Source organism: Typopeltis vanoorti, chromosome 19 (assembly GCF_054136105.1).
Source record: "Typopeltis vanoorti isolate ZY-2024b chromosome 19, IOZ_Tvanoo_1.0, whole genome shotgun sequence".
Lineage (NCBI taxonomy): Eukaryota > Metazoa > Arthropoda > Arachnida > Uropygi > Thelyphonidae > Typopeltis > Typopeltis vanoorti.
The window spans coordinates 86,909,554-86,930,738 of NC_143567.1; the positions used below are offsets into that span (position 1 = coordinate 86,909,554).

General features: G+C 35.4%; 1 protein-coding gene across 1 annotated transcript in view; it reads right to left on the reverse strand.

Moving 5' to 3' along the window:
• The window catches only part of LOC150096313 (RYamide receptor-like), a 128,594-nt gene extending 110,413 nt beyond the window's left edge, over positions 1–18,181 (reverse strand). Inside the window, exon 1 of the mRNA XM_090409337.1 lies at positions 18,124–18,181. The gene's annotated coding sequence lies outside the window, so the exon portion shown is untranslated. The remainder of the gene's footprint in view (positions 1–18,123) is intronic.
• Positions 18,182–21,185: the final 3,004 nt, after the last annotated feature.

The following is a 21,185-nucleotide window of genomic DNA, read 5'->3' on the forward strand; positions in this document are numbered from 1 at the left end:
GTGACGATTCGTCCTATAATCACCTATGCCTCTCCGGCCTGGAGCCACACCTCTAATGCTAACATCATCAAAATACAGCGAGTGCAGAACAAGTGCCTGAGAATGATTTTGAACGCCCCGTGGTATGTTAGAAACAATCAACTCCACAGAGATACAAATATTCCCTATATTTTCTCTTTTCTACAATCTTTAACAACCAAGTTTTTCCTCAAGACGCCCACACATCCCAACGATTTGATTCAGCAAGTTGCAGCATACGATCCAACGGACATTGAAATATAGAAGACCAAAAGCTATATTAGCATCCCATAGCGATGCATAATATCCATGCCCATTCAGAGCGAGCAAACTGCTCATACATTTTACCCTCACTGTAACCACAACAGATAGCGGGGAATATGAAAAGCATCTTGCTTCACCCCTAAAGACATAAATGTCAATTGTCAATTGTCAAGATCAAAATTCGAACATGAGGAAGAAGGAAATCGACCGTTAGATGCGGTGTTTATTACTACGCTTGGATGGCAATGCTGTAGCCAGTGAAGTTCTAACTGAGTCGCGGCTATTGCAGTTACCCTTCTGCCATGATCAGAGCTTTAATAGCTCAATAACACATTATCCCTACACTGTCCTCTACAGATAACGGGGAAATGAAAAGCATTATTGCTTCGCCCCTTTAAGCCTGTCCTTATAAGGACTATAAGATCAAAATTTCCCATGTAGTTGCCGGGATAAGAATAGCACCAATGCAAATCCAAGCATGTCGTAAGAGGCGACTAATTGGACGCTGAGATTCGAGAGTTTGGGTTCGCTTTCTTAAGGTGTTTGCCTTAAGGGAGCAATTTGAGTCTCCGGGACGTGGTTTCCGGCACGGCCCGGTGAGGGGCTTTGTCGGTGAATGCTTTTCTTCGAAATTGGAGCGGTTCTGCTCGGTGGTGGTGGTGGTGGTGGTGGGTGGACGGCCATCATTGAGTGGAGCCAACGCTGAGATGGACGGTCTTTCGGCCACTATTGAGTGGCCTAGGGATCGTCTTAATTTTTAGAGATTGGCTTTACTTAAGTATTACCAATGTAGCTAATGATTGTCGTACGAGGCGACTAAAATTGGTACCCAGGGAGGGTAATGGATGGCAGTGCTGTAGCCAATGAAGTTCTAACTGAGGCTTGGCTATTGCTGTTATCCTCTTGCCATGATCAGAGCTTTATAGCTCAATAACACCTTATCCTTACACTGTCCTCTACAGATAACGGGGAAGATGAAAAGCAGTCTTGCTTCGCCCCTTTAAGCCAGTCCTTATAAAGACTGTAAGATCAAAGTCAAAATGAGGTGAGACGAGAGTCGACCCTGCGATGCGGTGATTAATACCCTTGGAGGGTGATGGATGGCAATTCTGTAGCCAATGAAGTTCTAACTTAGGCTCGGCGATTGCTGTTACCCTCCTGCAATGATCAGAGCTTTCAAGATCAAAATGAAGACGCTCCTCAAATGGCGGAAAAAATTAAATCTAGTATTCTCTGACTATACTCATTCAGATCAAGGAGAGACGCACGCGAGCAAAACTCTCGCCTCAGAGTCAGCAAACGAAAATGGCATGGATGCCCCCAACATAGATTCCTCTGCCTCCACCAATGAAAAGGTGCCTCCAGTCATTCTTAGGGAAAGGCAGAGATGGACAGCCTTAAGAACCACCGTCGCCAACCTGCAGATAAATTACTCCAATGCCATGAACACAGAGGAGGGCATCAAAATTCAGCCCGCTACCGTGACTGACTATAGAAATTTAACAAAGGAGTTGGATGTAAGAGGTACACAATACCATACCTTCACACTTACCTCGGAGAAAAATTTAAAAGTGGTATTCCGAGGAGTATCAGAAGACATTGAAACAGCTGAAATAGCTGCTGACCTCAACATGCAAGATCTGCCTCCCATAAAGGTCAGCAGAATGTACAGATCAAACAAGACCCCTATGCCTCTGGTATTGGTGGAAATACACAATATCTATAAAAATATTTATAACTTGAAGACAATCTGTGGGCTTAAGGTCTCACCGGAGCCACTTAGGAAGAGGGCCTCTCTGGGCAGTGCCATAGATGCCAAAAATTTGGTCATGCCCACAAGTTGTGCAAAGGTCAATACAGATGTTTAAAATGTGGTGACACCTACGTCACACATACCTGCTCCAAGCCAAAAACCTAAAAAACAGGCAATCTACCTCATCAAAAAACAATCTACCTCATCAAAAAATACCTCATCAAAAAACAATCTACCTCATCAGACTCCTATTAGTTTGAACAAGACGCCAGGTGTTCACCAACCATCAACTGAGCTCCCCAAGAAAATAAATCTTCCACACCAAACAAGAACATATGCTGACGTGGCCCGCCCCAAAAATGCAGTCCATGACCAGAATATGCCAAATCCACATTCAAATATAACAGCCATCATCACCTCTTCTCTTGTAAATATGTTACAGGATTTCAGTAACGCAAATCTATCACTAAGCACTACAAAAAGTTTCTTGTAGCAAACACAGTCCATTTTATCTGCACTCTTCAATGCATAGGAAAATATTCACCCCAGATTCTCTAATGATTATTGCATGGAATGCCAACGGCCTTAAAAATAAAATATTAGAAGTGCAGGAATTCAATGACAGATATAATCTGAATATATTATTAATTAATGAAACTCACCTGAGACCTACTGACAATCCTAATTCAAAGGATATCAACTTTACAGGCTGGATTATAGAGGTGGTGGTGGTACAGCCATCCTCATCAAAAATCACATCAACCATCATGCTGTAGCCATTCATACAACCACTAATCTCGAAGTCACAGGTATCAATGTCATGACAAACTCTGTCGGAAACATAAATGCTGCTTATAACCCACCATTGCTGACCACAGATCTGGATGCTATCCTCGGAATTAAACTACCGGTGATTATCGCCGGAGATTTAAACACAAAACATCACGCCTGGAGCAGTAGGTCTATAAATAGGAATGGCCGCATCCTCTTTAACTATACAAGCTCAAATTGCGCAGCTGTGGCTGGTCCCTCAGTGCCAACTCACCACAGTCCGACTGGCTCATTCCACGTCTTGGATATAGCTGTCCTTCAGAATGTCAAACTACAGTGCACCCTGAACTCATTGAATGAATTATAATTCATTCATGATAATTATCATCAGACCACAATCCTATTCTGCTCCATCTGGGTTATCAGAGGGGACTTCCCCCTTCGTCTCACACCTTCATTCCCTGGGAAAAACTATCCAAAATGCTTCCAAACTACATTGATCCCGTCCCTCATATTAATTCCAAGGAAGAAATTGATTCTGCAGTCAATAAACTTATTGATCAAATCAACACAGCCATAACATCTATCACCTCAAATTCAATTGCTTTCAAGCCTAAACGACTACCAGATGACATAATGAACTTAATCAGGGAAACAAAATAAAGCAAGAAAAAGATACCATAACACCAGAGCACCCCGAGACAAAAAATATCTTAACAAAATGAACAGTGCAGTGAGAGATGCACTTAAAGGCCACAGAAACAAACTATGGGGATTAGCTTCCATATCACCTGGCGATCAAACCGTCTGGAAGTTACTGAGAAACATCAAAAACAAAAACAAATCTCTTCCTCCTCTCAAATCTAACCTGAACATTGTTTATACAGAAAAAGCCGAAACTATAGCTAAAAATTTAGAAAAAGAGTGTAGCCCTTCTTATGATAATCTAAATTTCAATCATATTTACAAAGTACATCGCCACGTCAGACAAGTGTTAAAACGGCCTGATACCTGTACTAACCAACTCACACTTACTTCTCCAGCTGAAATTTATGACATTATAAAGAACTTAAAGAATAAAAAAAGCTCCAGGGCCTGACGGCATATCCAACAAAGTTATTAAACTGCTACCCCGAAAGGCCATCGTACATCTTACAACAATAATAAATGCTATGTTCAGGTTTAAGTACTTTCCCTCTGCATGGAAGTTGGCAGACGTAGTTCCTATATACAAGCCTGACAAGGATCCTCAGCAGCCTCAAAGTTATCGTCCCATAAGTCTGATATCTAATCTGGGCAAAATAGCAGAAAAAGCTATCCTTTCCAGAATTCAACTTGCAGTAAAAAATTAAACATTCTTCCTTCAGAACAGTTTGGTTTTCACCAGTTTCACAGTACCACCCAACAAATTCACACACTAATCGAATTCATTTCCACAAGTTACAATTGGCACCAAAAAACCGGAGCAGTTTTTCTTGACTTAAAAAAGCCGTTCGACAAATTATAGAACTTTGGACTACTATACAAGTTGATTTTAGCTGGCATTCCATTAGATCTAGTCCAAATTATAAAGTCATTTCTTAGTGACAGACTAATGCAAGTCAAACTAAATGATATATTATCTACTCAGCGACGCATCTTGGCAGGAGTTCCTCAAGGGTCCCTACTGGCACCGATACTTTTCACGATTTACATGGCGGACATTCCGCACAATCCAATGTCATCTATCATTTTCCTATACGCAGACGACACAGTTACACTAACCAGATCTATTAAACCGCACCTTGTCACCAAGAAACTGCAAGACAAACTGCAGAGATTAGAGCACTAGTTCTCGGAATGGAGATTGCATGTAAACGCTCAGAAGAGTATCGCCATGCTCTTCACTAAAAACTCAATATCTCCCAAAGATGACATCTTCCTATTCAATATCAAGATTCCCTGGAAAGCAGAAACCAAATATCTGGTGTACTGCTGGACAGAAAACTAACCTTCAGTCCACATATAAAAGCCTCATGTACAAAAGCATCAAAACAGCTTTACCCTCTTATCAATAGGAATAGCAAGCTGAATACCAAAATAAAACTGCTCCTTTATCAGTTGATGATTCGACCCATTATTACTTATGCATCTCCAGCCTGGAGCCACACCTCAAGTACAAATATCTTCAAACTACAGAGAGTGCAAAACAAATGTCTCCGCATGATCTTAAACGCACCATGGTATATCAGAAATGTCCAACTCCACCGGAATACAAATATCCCCTACATCTACTCTTTCCTGCAGTCTTCAGCAGTAAAGTTCTTCTCAGCATCCTCTTCACATCCAAATGAATTAGTGCAACAAGCAGCAAATTATGATGAAACAGACTTCTCCAAATATAGGAGACCCAAGGTCATCCTACTTCCAAATGAAGATCTTTAAATCGTACCCACTCAGGCAGAGCACTTAGCTCATAAACGTTTCCTTACACAGCAACCTTATCAGATAGCAGGGATTATAAAAGCATTTTGCTTCACCCTTATAGTCAGCAACGTCTTGCGTCTTGCGTTATTTTTTGTGTTGATGTGCTTTTGCCAAAAGTGGTCACTTTTTTAAGAGAGCATTTTGAGTCGCCGTGAAGGCTTTGTAGGTGGATGCATTTCCCTGGAATATGAGCGGTTCTTCTCAGTGGTAGGGTGAGCCTGTCAATGAGTGGAGCCCACGCTGCTTTGGACGGTCATTCGTAGAGAGTGGTCCGGGGGATTGCCAAATTTTTAGAGAGGCCTTTACGTAAATAGTGTCACTCGTTAGTCGCAGTTTTTTTTTTTTTTTTGCATGTTTCTGAGTGGGACAACCGCTGAGCTCATATCTGTGGTAAAGGTGAACCTTGCAGTGATATATATATATATATATATTGATGTGAAGTCATTAGCCTCCATATACCAGTAGCTCAGTTGTGAAGTTACTTCACTCAAAAAATTGTTTGAGTGAACTGGGATAAAGGATTACACCAAGAAAATAATTTCTTGTCATCTTTAATTTATAACTTAAAAGGCATGTTCATGTCTACAAATACTAGTACTGGATCAAATATGAAAGGTGAAGCAAATAATTAGAAACCAAGATAAATCGTTAAAATAAATTTATTATTTAACAATAATGTTAATTGCTAGTGACATCTTAATTACCGAAGAGTAATGAAGACGACAATGCACTTTAACTACCTTATGATAAACCGTCTGTGTTAAGTGTAAGGTGGATTGTTCTAGTCACCAATAATTTCCACTTCTCAACTTTCATGCGTAATTTAATAGGGTTAAACCCGCTATAAGTCAAATTAAACTGAGGAAAGGGTAGACTGCTGTTGCGTGACATAGTTTTAGGACTATATATATCACTTAATTCTACGTATTTCAGCGGTTCATGCAAGTAACTGGCATTTAAATGTTATTAATGATTGTGTGCGTTTATTGGTCGCATTGAAGCTACCACGGAACCATACCTTTCTTCTGATGAAGATGTGTTACATCCCAGCCTCCATTTTGCCTTGTCCTTATTAAACAAACTAAGCTGTTTGCTTTTGGCGTTAATTATATTCTTCAAGGAAGTAATTAAAGCCAAGCCTTGCTACCGTATATCTCGCTGTGTCGTCCATCTGGTTTATTCTAGTACCTTACGTATCATTATAAAGAAAATTGAGATAAACCTCTTCGATATTTGGTTACTTCTGAACACTGTTTATTGATTCCCCACATTACTCACTAGAGAAACCAGGCAGGGTTTCTAGAGCGATTTCGTAAATCCAAAAGAATCCAAAAAGTCTATTTTGTTTTATTTTTATTTTTCAGTTTAAAATAAACTAAATTCTCAAGTGTACTGTTGAAAGGAGTCTACAAATTTCTGGAGGAGTAATTTCACTAGAAGGAGCAGAACGCTTGGAGGGACTAGTGAGCATCTTGAGGAAGGAACAAATTGCTATAATTAAACTAAATGTTGAAACACTGATGAGTTTCAACATTTAGTTTATATTTCAGTATAAACTAAATGTTGCGATGATCCCATGGTAACAAGGTGCAACTTGCGTGTACGGAACATGGAAGCATTATAACATATCCGTTAGACAAACGAAAGATGGTTATTATAGAGATTTTGTAAAATGTCCGTTCGTGCTTTCTTAGATCACCATTCCCCTGCCTCCAACATTTATTCAAAAGCTGCCGTTTGCATAAATATCTATTTTTTAAATCAAAGGAAAACCGAATGTTTTAGGAACTGGATTCATTTTGGCTGAGTCAACTCGATACACTGCTTCGAACCAGCGCATACAAGAGCAACTCGTAGAAAAAAAAAAAGAAAAAAGTTTTAACTTCGTATTATTCCAAAAATGCGATTTTTTTCTCATTTTTATAATGATCACACTATTATTAAATTATTACTACTAAGTATTATTAAGTGATTTTAATAAAAAATAAAGTTTTCATAATGAAAAAGTTTTCAATTTTCAATTTGAATAAATTTTCTGCTTAAGGTACAATTTAAAGCAACATTTTCTTTCTAATTAAATATTTTATAAATACACCATAATAAGATAATATTTGATATATTACAAATAAAAACTGGCAATTTTTTCATTGTTATTATTTTTTTTTATTTATTTTGACCCTGTGTGTGGTGGCCGCGAGATATGAAAGCGCCGGGCTGTAGCCTATGCATGTCGTAAGAGGTGACTAAAATGGGACGTAGAGTTTCGCTCGCTTAGGTTTCTTCTTGAATTTTGCTCCTGGTGAGGGGAGCTTAGATTTCGGAGGGGGGGGGGTTTCCCTGAGAGAGCAACTTGAGTCTCTGGGGAGGGGTATTCTCCAGCGTGGCCTTGTCGGTGGATGCTATTCCCTGGAATATGCTATTCCCTGTTCTACTCAGCGGTGGGGCGGCCCGTCACTGAGGGGAACCAACGCTGAGTTGGACGGTCTTTCGGCCACTCGTAGGGAGTGGTCCGGGGGGTCGTCTTAATTTTTAGAGTGGGCTTTACTTACATACCAGCCCCAATGTAGCCCATGCATGTCGTACGAGGCGACTAAAATGGGTACCCAGGGAGGGTAATGGATGGCAATCCTGTAGCCAATGAAGTTTTAACTGAGGCTCGTCACTAATGTTACCCTCCTGATCAGAGCTTATAGCCCTATATTACCCTATCTATACATTTTCTTTACAGATAATGGGAAATATGAAAAGCATTTTTGCTTCACCATCTAGCCAAAAAAATTAATTTAAAAAAATTTTTTTATTTTGTTATTGTAGTTAACAATAACAATAGGATGAATTCTTAGGTGAAGCTTGCCGAATGCGATAAAGGTTTTCTGTTAGTAGATTTGGATGGATTAATATTATCTTAAGAGAGGAACTAATTATATTTATTGAACGTTTCGTCATAGAGATAAGAAACTTCAGGTGAGTAATAGCTTCAAGAAGGCTCAAGATTTTTAATGATGCTGTCTAGTTTTGGAATCAATGTTTCTTCATTGCATAAGCTGATTGTTATCCAATAATCTGCGACGGGGAAAATCTATAAAAAAATAATATAAAAGAAAAAAACCTAATCTGTGATCTCGAAGTTAATTGAAGTTTTGATCAGCGCCATCCAGTGATACAAAAATGGCTTACCAGAAGCCTGAAATATATACAGCAGTTATGTAAGAGGTCATATTCCCGCCCAGAGGCTATATCCCCCCCAACGATCGCTAAGTAACATAAAATAGAAATCTTTCTCGGTCATCACAGCACATAAATAATCTCAAGTGTTGTTTTGAGTTCTGTTGATATATAATCCTAAACTTAAAAGTGGCAAACAATTGAAGCTGTATTTATAATATCAAGCATTCAATAACTGTCACAGAATTACATGAGTAGCGTCTCGTGTTACCTTCTGAAGGATACATGAATGAATGCAATGGAATCGACTTGACATTAGCTAGCAGCTCAGCATGAAGAAGTGCGTTACTGAATAAAGAGATACTTTATGAAGGACTTTCTCTTCCAAAGCCATCTCGTGAAAAATATAAAGAGATATTAGATTAGAAGGAAACGCCATACCATTCATACAAATACTAAGAACTATTCTTATTCCTTTATCAGTACGTTAGTGTAATGTACTGAAAACAGTACATTACACTAACTTAAAAAAAAGAATTAAGATTAATATTTTAATAAAAACCTGTATTTAAGAAATCAGTAATATTTTGATTAGAATATGTAAATCAAGTATCATCTAAATCCAGTAACTCCTTCTAATCAATATAACAATTCTTTCTTAAAGACGTTAAAATTTCATTTCATTGGTTTAGTGTTCAGTTTAAACTAATTTATTTGTTTAATATTTTCTGATATAATAATTTTAACATGTCGTACGTAAATATCTAATGTAAAATTGTTTTGATGTTTTATGTAAATACGTAACAATGGAGAAAAAAGTTGTATAGCGAATGCCGTTTATGTATAATACTGTAAATTCTATTATCTGGGACCTGGAAAAGAAACAGTGATGGCACACTACCAACAAAACCCTGAAACGTAGACTGCGAAAACTTTTATGAAGAAGATGAACATATAAACAATACATAGATAAAGAAACACAAAGATAAATAATATATTCCTGACAGATAGTTAAAAAAATAAAAGAAAGCTAAAGCAACTCTCTCTTGAATGATAACGCTAGAAAAATAACTGAATTACTCTAAGAGAGCAGAACTGGTAATGTGTAATGGTACAGGTAAATATATTATACAAGTAATAAATATTATATCAAAGGTTGCTGGCAAAGTCGCTATAGAAAGGTGCGATCACAAGAATATTGAACCGTGGGAGGAAAAAAAGTTAAATTCTGTTTGAATCTATGATAGTAAACCAGTAAGAAACATTCAGTGAATCTATTTTGTACTTGTTTTCTTATATGATTGGCAGAAAACGAAGGAATATAGTGGATTGTTTGGTGAAAACACCCATGAAAGTACCTATAAAAAAAGTTATAATGAAAAACTAAAGCAGAGAGTCTGTGAAAAGTGGCTGTAAGAAGTTTGTGAAAGAGAAATCGCAAAGAGGATGTTAGGCAGCTTGTCCTTTTCTGCATACAATCAAGAATTCCTAAGGAAATTTCGGTTGAACCGTTCCAAGAATCAGAAAAATAATCGGAAGCATTCAGAATTTATAAGTTAGGGATTAAGCAGGATAGAAATAGTACCAACACACACACACACACGCACGCACGCAATATCAGTAAAGCAGAAATCAATAGCCATAGTAACCACACTCATATAATGTAATTAAAATACTGATATTTAATAATTCAATTCAAATTTATATGAAATAAATAAATAGAATTTCAAAATGTTTAGCCAAATGTCTACATAAGGGATGAACACACCTTTGTTAGATCAACCAATGGAAGATCTGCCGAGGGGCTAACCGTCGCTCTCTATACAACAGAGTTCGTGTTTGAATTCCACTGTGTGCATGGATGTTTGTGACTGGCTTCAGATGGAGAATTCATTGCCTAAGACCATCATCCTGTTTATTAGGATTTTGAGTGGTTTAAAAAAATCATCTATTTTTTTTTTAGAGGTGGATTATTCTTGTTATTCCAAGTGCTTGCTTGGAATTACTAAGAAACAGTTAAGTAACTGAGACCATTGGAGGGGGGGCAAGGGTCCTTCCCCCCAAAAAAAAAAGAAAAAAAAGAAAAGGAAAAAATTTTCCAAAAATATTTTCCTAATTAAAATTATTATTATTTTTAAATTATGATGTGTCCTCTATTTCTACTACTTATGAATTAGCGATCACATAAGGTGGGAATACCCTATAGCATTCGAGAATCCTGGCCGCTGTGAACGCAAAGCGAATGAAGTAGTGCTTGGGAGCTACTTCGTTTGCCTGAGCTGGGCCAGAGGAGATCACGGGTATCATGTATTGGCGATCACTGAAGATGCTCAGTCATAGCTCGTATGCAATGCGTAGTGTGTATTCTCAAATCGTCTACTTAACTCCCCCCCCCCCAAGATTAAATCCTGAGTGAGGCACTCAGGAATGTGTGTGTGTATGTGTGTCGTTTATATACACATATGATACTTAACACTAAATAATACCTGAGCTATTTCAAATCAGGTTGAATTACCTTGTATTTTATTAGTTAGCTGTTGTTAATACCGTAAAATGCAAAATTCTCCAAATTCGATAGCGCTGTTTATTAACTTAGGAACTTTGGGACAATCGACGACAACAGCTGGTTTTATCTAATCATTAAATTTACCAAAGGATGTTGTAGATCTTTTATATCTGCGCTTTTGCAAGCAGAGCGAGTTTTTAATCTCAAGGGATGACTCCAGCTGCTCTTATCATGACAGTAGCCCAAGGGAAGCATCATGTGTACGTTCGGTTATCACTAAATCTTAGTGTGGAAATTTTAATTCCTGTTTGCTTTCTAGATCTCAAAGTTCAGCTTTCTTGTGACACACCAAGATATTTCTAACACTACGTTTAGGAAAAGATAATCCAATGCTGTTTATGTTATCAAAGTTTGTACAATTTTTATGATGGAAATATTTAAGTGCGTTCATTTTTTTCTTTTATTTACTTTATTTCCTTTCATTTTTAATATTCACTTCTAGTCACACACGCAAAAAGTTGCTGAACTGGCAACTCAGTTAATGCCGTTTTCAAAGTAATTAATTCTGAAATTCCCTTTACCGTATTCTGATTTCAGAAGGAATTGTTCTTAGCGCAATTTCTTATAAGAAAACACTGTTTAAATATTGTATGATGTAGTTGTTATATTTAAAACAAATACTTTATGCTTGTTTGTTTTTGCACTAAGAGAGAACATGGAAAGCACCTCGATTTGGATTCGTATTTTTAATTGATATTTCTTATTTCATTACTCAAATAATCGCATCTAAATCAGAAATAGCAATTAAAAATACGAATCCAAATCGAGGTGCTTTCCGTGTTCTATCTTAGTGCAAAAAAAAAAAAAAAGTTGACACTCACTATAAAATATGCCGTTCTACTGCATGCACGCTAACAGAAAAGCACGTGTAGAGTCTATGCCATTACATTTAGCTGTTGAAAGAAAATACGTTAATTATTGAGCATTATTTTCGTTCATACGGAGTTGGTCATTCAGGTGGATCGGTGTTTAACATTACGTTTATAATTACGCTGCAAGGTGGGAATACTGTGCACTCATGCTAGCCAATGTCTACGAAGATCCGTCCTTCCTCCATAATGTTCGGTTCTCGAACGAAGCGCATTTCCATCTAAGAGGTCACGTAAACAGACGAACCTGCAGATTTCTTGGTTTCTCGAGACCTTAATTTGTTCAAGAGAGTGGTTTAACCGTGATCTTGAATGAATAGCGAACGCTACATCCAGAATGTGTTGGTTCAGCTCAGTCAGGATTTGCATACGATGTGTCTTGCAAAAAAAAAAGAAAAAAGAAAAAAGTCTGTTGGTATTCCAACAGGACGGAGCAATCTGTCACACATCACATGGTTCTAAAGTCTATTCATCAGAAGATTTCCTCGAGAGGCTCATTTCGAGGTTCACAGAATTCCGGTACCCTTCATGATCTCCTTATCTCACATCACTTGATGCTTTCGTTTGGGGCATGTTGAAGGATGGGTATTCCACCAGGACCAGCCTTCAAACCTTGAATAACTAAGGGATAAAATTACACGATATGTCCAGCAGATGTCCCAACGCTTGTTCTCCAAGATGAGAGAGAACATTCGCATGAGCTACGAAACCTGACTTGAAAGAAAAAGTGCCCATTTTGAGCACGTAATCTACCGTCGTTAATGCTTTAGTCGACAAAGATTCCACCGATAGTTGTGGATGTATATATCATCATGTGTAAACATATTTTGTTGTACTTATTTATCCCCCCCCCCGCCATACTGTACTATGATTGGTCTAAACCCAGGAGACAATGAAATTCATTCACTCTCCATGTATAGGTTGTTTGTGTATAATTGAAACATAATTTAGCTTGTATTTTCTAATTTATTTATTTCTGGAGATATGCTATAAAGACCGCTAAATTATGCATAATCTTTATGCACTAATTTCTTTTAATTCACGTGTCCTCCATCTAGTTCAACTAATTCTTTGTCAAAACTACCTAAAGTCTCTGCTTCTATAACTTCTGATGGTGAAGGCCATTTCATTTATATCTGATCCATCGGTAAAAATAAATATTATATATTTGTTTTCTTCCTTTCTTTACTGACGATTCTTTAAGTTCTTTAGAAAGATTGGTTCGCGCAAGAGAATTCTGCTGTCAATCTTATATAGTCCTTGAAAACTTAAAGTACTTTAGACATGTTTATCAAAGCGATGGTTCTCTTAGAGAAAGGATCTCTCTTGAGAAGGACTGCAACTCGTAATGCAATATACTGGCAGCCCTTTTGAGGATTTAAATGATGCCGTATTAAGTAGACCAGCCAAATATCTGAAATTGTTGTTTCTAACAGTGCAGAGATGTTAGATTGAGTCAAGTTAAAAGGATTCTTGCCTAGCCAGTCTATATTAGTTTAATTTGCCAAGTTTCAACCCTCTAAAGACTGCAAACTCTCCCCCCCCCCTCTCTCTCTCTCTAGGAATGAGTACTTAAAAGAGAGAACATTAGGTGCATCATCAAACCATTGCAGCAGTGGTTTTAATTCGTTGCAAATAAAAAAAAAATCGGATGAAATATAATTTTTTGATGTAAAAGTGATTCGTAAAGAACTAATGCAGGATGCAAGAAAAATATTTATTGATTAAGATGAAAACCACCAGTGGTTATCTTCATAAGTTATTCACAAAGAATATCTCTTAGAATAATATTTGACGAGCAGTTGTTTGTTTATCCATGCATTGTGACTCCTCTGTTATTTCTGGAGGCATTTCATTTGTGTGCGAAAGAAACGCAACCTTGCTTAGACGAAAGAACGATATTAAGATAGCACACTCAGACATTCCATATTTATTATTCATATTTATATATTAATATTATTGGATTTTACTGCTATGTATGTATATTTAAAAAAAAAAACAGTTAAACTTTGCGTTTAGCTAATATCAGTAAATTTAACTTTTATAAAAATTTGGTGTATTTATTTTACTTCATTTTATGAAATAAATGAAAAAGATTAATAATTCTTTTTTTATTTTCAATAAATTTTATAATAACTGCTATAAAATATTAAAAATGATTTAACTTTCTTACCAAACAATAAGCGAGTTCCGCATTTTTAATTTTCGCTTTAGTTAGTGTCTGATTATTCACTTGTGATCATATTAAAACCGTGGACAAAATTATCATTATATGCCAAAATGCTAAATATTAAAATATGTAATTTTCTTTAAAAAAATGATAGAAAGAGAAAAATAGTATGACATATGTTATAACAGATTCGGCTTAAAAAATTACGAGTCGAAAGAAGTTCAGAAGCAATTTTCTGGTCATATTTCATTCATCATTATTTTAAAAAAAAAATTGAACTAAAGAATAATTGAAAATTCTCATTTTTATACCTTTAAGGATGAACTTTACTGAAGAAAGAAAGTAACAGTTATAGTCACTCTATTAATACATAACTGCAGTGTTCTCTTCTTAATAGTGATTATACAGTTTTACTAAGAACTTCACAAAATAGTGTTATTTAATATCGTTCATCGATTTGAAGTTGGTCCTTGATCAAAGTTGTCATTATTTCTGTCGTTTAAGTTCAATTATTAATAATGAAATAACGAAATTGCTTCTAGCAGTTAGAAATAATCATTTTGGTTGGACAGAGTATACAGTTACCTTTTATAAATGGCACTGATGCTGATAGAGTCTAGTCCAGTTTCGATGAGAGCTATGTCAAGTATCTGATATCGAAATAATTAGTAATATAAGTCGTATTTTATGTCCTTTTTATGTATACTCTTAAGCTGTATATGTGTGGGATTATATGTACGATATTTATAATATTTCCGTAACATAATTATGTGTAATATCGACAATAAGGTGGAGCTTTGCCAGATACGTAATCTCCAGTGTTATAAATATTCCAAGTTTTTGTATGTTTTCCTCCGTTGTTTAAATATTAGTTTCTTTTCTAGAAAATATTTTCGCGCCTAGATATTAAATATATTCATATACAGTTATTAGGATATAATGGGGAAAACTATCTTATATTACAATTATTACAATGTCGATCACATTATACATAAGATGCACATTTTATGGAATTTACCATAAGAATGAATGGAATGCATTCATTCTTATGGTAAATTCCTATGGGTTTCGTACATCACATTTATTAATATGACCTTTGCCATTATTTTACTGTATAGGAAGAAACCGAATTCCCAATAAGGTTTATATAAAACAAAATAAAATAAAATGAATAAAATAAAAGATAAACAAAATAAAATAAAATGAATAAAATAAAAGATAAACAAAATAAAATAAAATGAATAAAATAAAAGATATAAATCAAATAAAATAAGATAAAGTGGATAAAAATAAAATATAAATAAAATAAAATGAAATTATTATTATTATTTGACACCTCCAGGGAGTCCAAAGACTCATCGAGGGAGAGTGTGCCAACAGCATCGAACGATTGGTCCCCTTCCAACTACTAACCATGCTCAAACTTACTTAACTGAGCCATTAGTAGCAGAGGCTCTACCAATCGACCAACCTTTATATAAATATAATATTTGTCTTCAGGAAATCGCGATGTTTTGTCTTGCTTTTGGCTAAGCAATAAACAGTGCATAAGGGAAATAAACATTCAGGCATTTTTAAAGTTACATTGTACATGTTAAGGAACGTGAGTACGTTTCTGTGCCTCTAAATACAATATTTAATAGGAAATTATTTTAATTCTTGCTTAGCGATTACGTTTTTCCATTGAAGTGCTTTATTGGCATTTATTTCATAACCACACCATAAATTTATTGACATAATGACCAATGAAATAGAATGGCGTTATTTTATTTTATTTTATTTTTTTATTGTCGATAGTTTCGCAGACTAAATTAACAACAGTAAATGCAGAAAAAATGCACCGGTATATTAATTTAGACGAAGATAGCAAGCTTGTGTTGTGTATACTAAGGCGAAGAAGTGCAATGAATCTATTTGAAAATATACATTTAGAATTCTATCACACTATCTTGTAGAATTCCTCCGCTATATGTTGTGTATACTAAGGTGGAGAAGTGCAATGAATCTATACTAAGGTGGAGAAGTGCAATGATCTATTTGAAAATATACATTTAGAATTCTATCACACTATCTTGGAGAATTCCTCCGCTATATGTTGTGTATACTAAGGTGGAGAAGTGCAATGAAACAATTTGAAAAAATACATTTAGAATTCCATCACACTAACTTGTAGAATTCCTCCGCTATATACATAAGATATATTTATTTATCAGTGCACACATCACTATTAGGAAGCTAAACAGCTTCAAAACATTTTATTTTATACATTAGAAACGAAAAATAAAAGTTTAATAAAAAACATATAAATATATAATATATTTATTCAAATAGCTATATAAATATATTAATTCTCTATGTTTTCCTAAAAATTCAATTTTATATTAAAACACCATTTATTAATAATAATAACTGTTATATATTAAAGAAACGCATGTATATCATGTCATATAATATCATATAATATCATATAGACCCGTGTGGTGGCCAGAATAAGAATAGCCCCAATGTAGCTCATGCATGTCGTACGAGGCGACTAAAATGGGTATCCTGGGAGCGTAGTGGATGGCAATGCTGTAGCCGTTCACAGGTACCAATGAAGTTCTAACTGAGGCTCGGCTATTGCTGTTACCCTCCTGCCATGATCAGAGCTTTAATAGCTCAATAACACCTTATCCCTACACTGTCTTCTACAGATAACGAGGAAGATGAAAAGCATTCTTGCTTCGTCCCTTTAAGCCAATCCTTATAAGGATCATGTCATATCATAGTTTAGATATGATATGATATTATTGGGTGATTGAAATTGAAATATGATATAATTTGGGAGATTGAAATTATTTCAGTGAAGTCAATTGCTCTTGATCTTGATGTAATTGACTTTACTGAAATAATTTCAATTGTCGATTATACATTTCCTTATCGTGATTTTAAATTAGATAAAAATCAGTCCTATAAACTTAAGAACTCGGTAAGATTCGAAATCAATAATATTCTAATTAATTTTTCATAATTGAATTAATACTTACGATTATACTTATGTTCCGGTTTTATATAAAAAGTTAAATACCAACTTAGATAAATCATAAAAATCGATCTAATTGAAATGATGATTAGACAGGTGATCAACAAAGTACAGATTTCCAGGCCCGGCTGGGTATATCAAGGTCAAGTGCGCGAGACAGGATCCATATATCTGTTTTGTGTGTGTTTTTTTTTTTAAGAAAAAAATTCAACGTTAAAATGCTGACTATATGTCAACAAGACAAAGAAATATTCTCTGTCTTTATTCATCATATCCATAATAAATCGTAACAGGCGCAGGTGACTTGAACACATCACAAATTCAGTCCTTACAGTAGGTAGGTTGGCCATCCCTGATTAATAACAGGATGACAACGTAACCAGTAATAACAGATTTAGTGAATTTGCTTGAAAAAAGAAAATAATAATAAAAAAAGAAAAAGAAATTACCTGCAAAAGATAACTAATTTTTGTAAATTCATATGAAAGAAACGCCTATTTTTCTATTAATAAATGCTTTAGAAAACACATTAAACCGTATCTAGACAGTTTAGACGTTTATTATAGCATCCAAAAGCTCTAAGTTTATTTCTTTTGTTGTTACATTCTGAAAAGATGATAACAAATGACGTCTGTAAATTCATTTCGAAATAATGAATTTTTTTTTTTTTTTTCCCGTATACCTTTAGAATCACTTGACACCGATGTCATGTGTTTTCACCATTCCAATATCACCTCTATTCACCTGTCACCTCACACGCCACTGCTGAAGCGGATAACGTCTAAAACATGTCTATTAAAGTTGGGAAGATCCCGTAGATATTTTACGATGCGGTTCTTTTTTCGAAATCACATTTATAGAAATTCAAGGGTTCGAAAGTAAATTAATGAGATGTTAAGGTCTAAGAAAAAGAATAACATGTATGAAGTGGAGGGTAGAGACGGATTGGTTATCGTAAGGTGACTTCGTTATCTTTTTTTTTAAATTATTGGCCACAAGGGTTATTTCCGTCACATTTAAGAGAAACATTAACGTTAATCATGCTATGGAAACACTTACCAACAAGTAATGATACATTCCCATTACGATGTTAAACGAGCAGCTGAGTTAGCTCCGTACAACATCCAGAAATGCAGGCGTTTTCACCTATTTGCGGACGCTAACCGATATCTGTGCATCTTTTCTCCACAGCTACCGATTTAACAATGTTCCCGAGAAAACCGTGTGTGTGTGCGCGCACACTGACACACACGCAAGCACACACACACACACACACACACATACATATACAAACATTCACGGCCGCTCACTAGCGCAACTCCACTACCAAATACTACGTAAGCAAGGCATGGTAGACACGTGTGCGCGGCTAGGATATGATAACCGGCCTCGCGCAAGAGCGATCTCGAATGAAACACAGATGTCTTTGTGTGCTCGTAGAGGTAGGCGCATGAAACCAGAAGTGTCCTGCGTTGGGATTGGTGTGGTCAGGTATTATCCAGATGTTTATGAAAGAGTTAAAAATTCTCGAATTGTTGAAAGAAATCGCCGTATTAATGTCTGTCTATCTTGAAAGAGTTTTAATGTGCCACGCAGGTTGTGTGGTTTTTTAGAGTTTTATCCTAATTCTACATAAACTTTAATTATTAAAGTTTAAAAAAGTTAAAATTAACTGACAACTCTTCTAAGAGTTACAAAAACATTGCTATTATCTTCAAAACAATTAATAAAAAATAAGAGTTTGAAATTAAATGTTAAAATCAGAGAATATTAGGAAAATTTTAAGATGAATTTAAAAATTTTTAAAGTATTAAATAAGCTTAATAAAATAAATACTCGAGTAAAAGGTATTTTGAGGAAATCGATGCAACTAATTATTATTTTTATTTTTTTGGCTAGATGGGTGAAGCAAGAATGCTTTTCATATTCTACATTATCTCTGGAAGAAAATGTATGGATAAAGTGTTATTGAGCTTATAGCTCAATAACACCCTACAAATAATTAATCCTTATCCTTATAAGGACTGGCTTAAAGGGGCGAAGCAAGAATGCTTTTCATCTTCCCCGTTATCTGTAGAGGACAGTGTAGGGATAAGGTGTTATTGAGCTATTAAAGCTCTGATCATGGCAGGAGAGTAACAGCAATAGCTGAGCCTCAATTAGAACTTCATTGGCTACAGCATTGCCATCCATTATCCTCCAAGAGTATTATTAATCACCGCATCTGACGGTCGATTAACCACTTCAACCGCAGCCTTAAAACCTATACAGATTAATTGGATGAATAAAAATATATAGTGTGTGAAATCTACTGATGAAAAATTTACAAAATATCTTTTAAAATTTCTTTTTATCATATTAATCTAAAAATAAATAAAAATTGCTATAAGAATTTAAATGAATTAAAATATTTTGTTTAAATATAATGCAAAACAGTGTCCATCTTTTTAAGAATGAAATGGAAAAATCGAATTGCTCAAAGTGCAACGGTATGCATAGATGGAGAAATGCGTTTTCACTCAAGTTCTATGCAGTGCATGAATATAATTGATGAGACAAAGCTATCGAACTGCGCATGATAACTGAAGCCACAGATATATATCGAAGAACAAGCAATAATATGGATATTGTTCGAAAGAAATAAGACGCCAGACGTTGTTAGAAATCGAGTTACCGGCCTAGAGATATATATGCAAGACAAATAGCAGTCTGTCTGAACTAAGATCAGACTCCTAAGGGTTAACATAATTTTATCTTTTGCCACATCGGTCAAAGATGATATATAAAAATGAAATTAATAATGGAAAAGAATACTTCTATTTTTTTTTGTCCTCTCATATATGAAATTCTTAAGAATATATATATATATATATATATATATATATATATATATATATATATATATATATATATATATATATATATATATATATATATATATATATATATATATATATATATATATATATATATATATATATATTCTTTTATATATATAGATTGCGTCTTTAAGTAGTAGATTGCGTCGCTCAGTGTGAACTTGAGGCCTGAAGTGGCTTCAAATAGTTCTCAAGTTTGGTTTCCGGATTATTAAAAAAAAAACCCTAACTCACTAAGTACTAATGTATTTGGGTTTTTCATGACCTATCGTTGGTAGGAATTACAGAAGGAAAAAAAAACATACATGGTAAACCCTATTACAGTGTGTGATTGGATTCCTGTCCAAGACGCGAGGAACCTTTATCTGGTCTCTTTCGACGAAAGGTGAGTGAGCGTGTCTCGTACGGAGGTAGCCAGTTTTTTCACCAGGAAACTCTGATTTTTCGTCCCCAGAACAGGCAAACCAGCCACGTGAACACACGCATGTACAGACATAGGACACACTGGTAGACATACGGCTAACTACCTTATTCTCGAAGCAGTTTCAAATCGTAATACTAAGTAACAGGCCACTAGGCCTAATATACGGGAAAGGAGGAGGAATATAAATATATGAAAAAATATATATATAATGATCCCATAGGCGAAAGGTTGAAAAATCTAGAAGTACATCAGTGCATTGTGTGGGCTGAGGATAGAGAAAGAAGTAGTTGCCCAACAGGAAGTGGCGAATGAGAGCTGTTAACTGAGTAACGAAAAGATGTAGTAATCCCTGTGTAAGCTCTTGAAGAGAAACTCGTTTTTTTTTTTTTAAGTGCCTCGGACAAAGGGATGATGATAGCATTACTAAAATAAGACTAATTCGTTGAGAAAACGGATGTTACTGTGTGTGTGTGTGTGTGTGTGTGTGTGTGTGTGTGTGTGTGTGTGTGTGTGTGTGTGTGTGTGTGTGTGTGTGTGTGTGTGTGTGTGTGTGTGTGTGTGTGTGTGTGTGTGTGTGTGTGTGTGTGTGTGTGTGTGTGTGTGTGTGTGTGTGAGCATAATTTACAAGTTTCCACTGTGCCATGTTGAAAAACTGGTGAAGAAAAAAAAAATTCCAAAAAGAAAAAAAAAAGAGGAAAACCTTTTCCAAAAAAAAAAAAATTAGATGTCTGATCTTGTAGATAAAAACTGGCTTCTCAGTTACGCGCATTTCGAAGATGTATCGATGGAATAAATGGATGAATGATGCGGTTAAAAGT